Source organism: Olea europaea, chromosome 20 (assembly GCF_002742605.1).
Source record: "Olea europaea var. sylvestris chromosome 20, O_europaea_v1, whole genome shotgun sequence".
Taxonomy (NCBI): Eukaryota; Viridiplantae; Streptophyta; class Magnoliopsida; order Lamiales; family Oleaceae; genus Olea; species Olea europaea.
In genome coordinates, this window is record NC_036256.1 from 18285909 (window position 1) to 18292216 (window position 6308).

General features: G+C 35.1%; 1 long non-coding RNA gene across 1 annotated transcript; it reads left to right on the plus strand.

The window, feature by feature from the left end:
• Window positions 1-786: 786 nt before the first annotated feature.
• On the plus strand, window positions 787-4956 carry LOC111369893. The gene is made up of 2 exons (XR_002698321.1): window positions 787-955; window positions 4558-4956. It is a non-coding gene; the product is annotated as an uncharacterized LOC111369893 (long non-coding RNA).
• Window positions 4957-6308: the final 1352 nt, after the last annotated feature.

Sequence of the window (6308 nt, forward strand, 5' to 3'; positions counted from 1 at the left end):
GGATTCAGGACTGGATTCATGACCGGGCTACAAAATTTCAAACCGGGCTACTACGTAAAAAAAAAATTTTACACATAAAAAACTGATTTTTTACCCAAAAAAAATAAAAAATACCTTAAAAAAAATTTTTTTGGACCTCGGGGGGGGGGGGGGGGGGGGGGAAGGCCCCCCCCCCTTAAGAGCATCTTCACTGCATTGTATGGATTGTTATTTAGGTGGCATATAAATAAGAAACTTTTGATCTATGTAGTATTTAGAGACGGATCCATAATTGAATCCAAGACCGGCCTACTACGCGGGAATAAAATAAAAATTTACACATAAAAAATTGATTTTCTTTTTACCAAAAAAAATAAAAAATAGCTTAAAAAATGTTCTTGGCCTGAGGGGAGGGGCTACAGCCCAGCCCAGCCCCCCCTCTATCCGTCTCTGTCCGCTATCATTTTCCATAAATGTAATCTGAACTTGTGCATTCCTTCTGTCATAGTACTACACACTGGGAGTTGAAGACTTGAGTTACTCTCTGTTGAAGAACTTCACATGCCAAACTCCTATCTGATCAGGCGTGGCTCCGTCGAAATCTGCAAAGCCGCCGGGTAAGGACTGAGGAGTTGTAGCCTTGCGCCATTGGAGAAGAAGGAAGATGAAGACTGAAGGAAAGGCACTGCTAGGTTTTTTTTTTTTTTTTTTGGTTGGGTTTGGGCTTCAGTAAATTAAATTTTGGGCCTATTATTATTTAATTTATTTAGCCCAAATGAATTTAGCCTTGAACCCGTTACCCATAACCCATTTCATTTGGCCTACCATTTCCTTCACATTTTCAATCCCAACAGAAGACGAGAGGCAGCAGCAAGAATTGTGAATTTCCCCCAAATTGCCAAACCCTTTTCCTCAATCTCACTTCTTCTTGCTCCAAATTCACACCACAGACTTCAAGCATTAGACTTTCGGACCGGTGAGTGGTGACTCCTTCTTTCCCTCTTTATTATTATTATTATTATTATTATTATTATTATTATTATTATTATTATTATTATTATTTGGGGTTTTGGTGTTGAATCTGTTGAAATTATTGATGCATTATTTAAAATTAAATCTATTTTATTGTTCTATCTTTCCACTTTTATTTAAAATTAACTAAGCAACATAAAGGTGTTAAACCGTGTTATGATAATTCATAATTTTATTTTTGTTTAAAGATATATGTTTCTCTAACATATTTGGCAAAAAAAAAAAAGTTATTTTTTTATAAACATTAGGATTTACAAATTATGTGAATCAAAATGCAAATAACTATGAGTCTCACAACTTGCAAGTTAATTAAGTTAGAAAACAAGTAATTTATTTGACTATGGCTGTCCGTTTTGTTCAATGTCATTAGAAGATTTCTGTTTTACAGTTATAGGGGGTAAAGTTCTGGGCTTAGCTTTCGTGGTAGTTGTTGAACAAACACTAGAAGTGATGCTCACTTTGATTATTTAGACTTAGACATGAACTTCATGTTTAAGTTGTATGTTCACAGTCTAGTATTGACTATTGAGCAGTGAACTAAGCAAAAATGAAGGGACAAAAGTTGAAAACAAAAATGACACTCAGAATTAGAATTACCTTCTCATAACAGGTCAATTGTGTCTTCTAGCACCCTTCAAACTTGTGGACAAATATATTTGGAGTAATTAGACAACAATTTAATGGAATTGAATCTTTGTGATAATGTATTAGTGAAACATAAAGAATTTCTCCAGACTGATGCTATAAATGGAACAAAAACATGAAATTAAATGTACAGGCAGTCTGGTTCTAGTAAGAAACTTGTTGACATTAGGTTTCAATCCTCGTGTTTGATGATGAGTAATTTACGTGAATTTATGTTTACGAAATTGTATTTTCGAATTGTGATTTATGATGAGTAATTTATGATTTGATGAGAGAATAGGATATTAGGAATGATTATTGATTTGGGAATTACGTTTAGGATGACATTTTGCAAATTATAGAACGATTTTTTCAACCAAAACTAAAGTCCATACCCAATTCTTCTACTTCTAGTTGTGCATCCAGTCCCGCCACTGATTCTAGTAGAGCACAAGAGTTATTAAATAACACAAAGAAGTCTCGGGCTCAATTTAATGTGAATGATCTTGTATCTGATCCAGGGATACACCCCCCTATCGAATCATATGATCCTAATATTAGAGATATTGTTAGGATGGCATACTTGGAGAAGGGTCCTTGTCAATCATATGAATATGATTTTCCAAGAAGACCGATGGGGAATGATAATAGATGTTTTCGGAAAGAATGGTTCTCCGAATTTCATTGGTTGGAATAGAGTATAGAAAAGGATGCAGCGTATTGTTTGCATTGCTACCTGTTCAAACCTGATAGAGGGGTTCAAGGGGGTGGACATATATTTACTAAGACCGGCTTTAGGGATTGGAAGCACAAAAAGACGTTGAAAGATCATGTTGGTCTCTTTGATAGTTCTCATAATCAAGCTTTTGCAAAGTGTACCAACTTGATGAATCAAAAGCAAAGTATCTCTTACGTTATTTCTAGCCAAAGTAGTAGCCAACAACAAAGTTATAGGACCAGGTTGACTGCGGTGCTAGATTGTACTAGACTCCTCTTGATACAAGGATTGTCATTTCGTGGTCATGATGAATCGAAAGAATCTCTTAATAGAGGAAATCTAATTGAGTTATTTAACTGGTATGCAGCTCTTTGTAAGGAAATTAAAGAAGTATTATTTAGTAATGCTCTTAAAGATGATCAAATGACTTCACCAGCCATCCAAAAGGATTTGATTAATTGTTGTGTCGTAGAGATGAGAAGGGCTATTATTAATGAGATTGGTGATTCTTTGTTTTCAATTTTAGTTGATGAGGCTCGTGATAGTTCTGTGAGAGAACAAATGGCAGTTGTTTTAAGGTTTGTTGATAAAAGTAGGCGAGTGAAGGAGCGTTTTTTGGGTATGTCCCATGTCACTGATACTTGTGCCCAATCATTGAAGGATGTCATTAATGCAATGTTTTCTACATATGGGTTGAGTATATCTAGTCTGAGAGGTCAAGGCTATGATGGAGCAAGTAATATGTCAGGTGAGTTCAATGAGTTGAAAGCTTTAATTCTTAGAGAGAACCCACATGCTATGTATGTTCATTGCTTCGCTCACCAGCTTCAGTTGGCAATTGTAACTATGGCACGTAGGAATTGTATGGTTAGTGATTTTTTGGACGTACTTGCTATTATTATGAATTTGGTTGGTGCATCATCTAAGCGTGTAGATGCTCTTCGAACAAGTTATCAAGCTAATATTCTGGAGAAGCTTAATACTAGGAAACTTACTGGTAGAAGTGGTCAGTTTCAAGAAATGAGTTTGGCAATCCCAGGTGATACTAGGTGGGGCTCACATTTATTGACAGTTACTCGTTTCATTAATATGTTTAATGCTATTATAGATGTTCTTGAGAATATATTAGAAGATGGCGTACATTCAGATCAAAAATCTTCGGCCTTAAGACAGATAAACAATATGCAAGATTTTGAGTTTGTGTTCAGTCTTCACTTTATGTTTGAAATTCTTGCAATTATAGACGACCTTTCACAAGCCTTACAGAAAAATTATCAGGATATTCAGAATGCTATGAAGTTATTGAATTTGCATAAGTGTGCATTGCAGAACTTGAGAGAGAATGGTTGGGATACTTTGTTCAGTAGGGTAATTGAGTTTTGTGTTGATAGACATATTTTAGTGCCTAATATGGAGGATATTGTAGTAGTGAAAGGTCGACCTAGGCGTGTAGCTCAGCAGGTGACTTATTTTCATCGCTTTTATGTTGATTTGTATTGTCATTTGATAGACTCAATCTTGCAAGAGTTGAATGATCGATTTTCAAAAATAACTACTAAGCTCTTTTCTTACATTTCATGTTTAAGTCCAAGAGATTTATTTGCAGCTTTTGATAAGGATAAATTGTTACGTCTTGCTCAGTTCTATCCTTTGGACTTCAATGGTGAAGAACTTTTATTACTTAGACCTCAACTTGATAAGTTTCTTTTGCTTGTGAGAATGGACAAAGCTTTCTTTAATCTCAATAGTATATCCTGTGTAGCTCAAAAGTTGATTGAAACTAGAAGTTCCTGTTATTTTCCATTGGTTTATAGGCTACTCACCTTGGCTTTGATATTATCTGTGGCAATTGCAAGTGTTGAAAGGGTATTTTCTGCTATAAATCTAATCAAGAGTGATTTGCGCAACAAAATGGGAGATGACTGGTTGAATGACAATTTGGTGGTTTACGTGGAGAAAGCTATTTTTAAAAAACTTGAGAATGAGGCAATATTGCAACGTTTTCAAATTATGAGACCCCGTAGAATACAGTTGTCTAAGTTTACAGTAACTGAGTAAGGTTGTATCGTATTTTTTTTTTACTATTTTGGGTTGTATCGAAGTATATTTTCATATATATGCGATTTTGATGTTTTAGTTCATTTATATATATATATATTGAGTAACTTTTAATATTAAGTAACCAAATTTTAATAAACAATCAGACTATTACGATCGTCGACAGTCAACGATCGTTGATCAACGGTCAATCCGCCCTAGCTGGACTTGGATCCTGGATTCGCTGCTATATCTAATCATATTGAATGGGCTTAATTATTCTTGGCAAGCACAGACGGCCATAGGTATAATTGTTATATGGATTTGGATTATAATGTTTGATTAGTTATATGGATAATGAGTCAACAATATGATCATTGTACTTAATAGGTATAATATGGATTCTGGGGAGGGCAAATGTAGAATTATTTTGTTGATTTTTTTGCTACATCAATCTGTATACAATAGACATAATGGATGATACGGAGCTGGTTGTGTAGAATCAAGTGGACATGATGAAACAGGTTGCTTGTTTATATATTATGAGACATACTGTTCCTTGTGCACATTATCAGCCCCACGCAAGTCTGATAGTAAACATGAAAGTGAATGAGGTGTTGAATCGGAGATTGATCAATATGCATGATTTAATGTTTGATTTTGTGAAGAGTATGGCAATCAAGATTCTTTTAAACTACAAACATTAAATTTATTATTTATTTTCAACATGAGAAATTGGGAGAACAAGACTGACATGAGGCATATGACTTAATTTTAAGAGCTTAGTTTGATTTTTGGACAAGAAGGGAAATTAATGTAACTTTAGAGTATAAGATGTCTGGAATTTCATGTTCATCGTTAGTTATTTTATAAATTTTATTAAACTTTAGGGTTTTTTTTCCTCATATTAAATTCTCAAGAAAAGATTAATTAAAATAGTAATCCAATTTTTTTTTTAATTTTTATTCAAATTAGCGATAGAAATAGCGATGGCAATTTCGTTGGTCCATCGGTGCTTAGCGACGGACAGGGATTCCGTTGGTAAAATTACCAACGGACTGTTTGCCGACGGATTTACCAACGGATACGTTCCGTCTCTAAAGGTCATTACCAACGGATTTTGGGGCTTTTGAGACAAATTATTCCATCTCTGAAACCGCATTTTTTGGTAGTGCCTGGTGGGGAGAAAAATGGGTATAGAATCTTGATGAAAATTGGTTGCAGTAGAGGAAAGAAGTGAAGGCATGAAGCGAAATCAAGAATCTTGAAACAGACAACATATGGTGTGAGTTTTGTTAATGTAAAAATAGGTTAGGTTGAGGATAGTGTAGTCTTTTACTATTTCTTATGTATTTGCCCAGTTTGAAGGCTGCCCCTTCTCCATTCTTTACAGCCATTAGTTTCCTCTTTTGATAATTTCTCCTTTGTTTGATTATTTATCTTTGGTTGTTATTTTCTACATGGTATCAAAGCGGGTTTAGTCTTGGGTTGAACTTGCAAGGTTTCGTTCTCCAATGAGCGGCCTTGTGCTGCTCGTCCAGTGGTCAAATTTCTTGTTTTTCTGTGGTTTAAAATGTTTTGGTCTGTCGATTTAAGGGTTTCGGCCATGGAGGTCTGGTGGTAGAGAAGATGGCAGATACCTCCATGGCTGGTGATGTGGTAGTCGCAGCAGGTGGCATTGGGTTCATGTAAGAGAGAAGATGAATGTTGAGGGTTGAACAGCTGGGTATTGTAGAATTTGCTGATTCAAAATTTGGACAGTGGAGGTTGGACTTTATTAAAGTTGGTCTGCTCGAGTGAGCCACTATCTTGAGGGGGCATGTTAAGGTGTTATATCCCACATCGAATGATGATGGAAATAAATACTAATTTATAAAGGATTGGATTTCTTCACTTAATAAGTTTTATTAAAATGGAC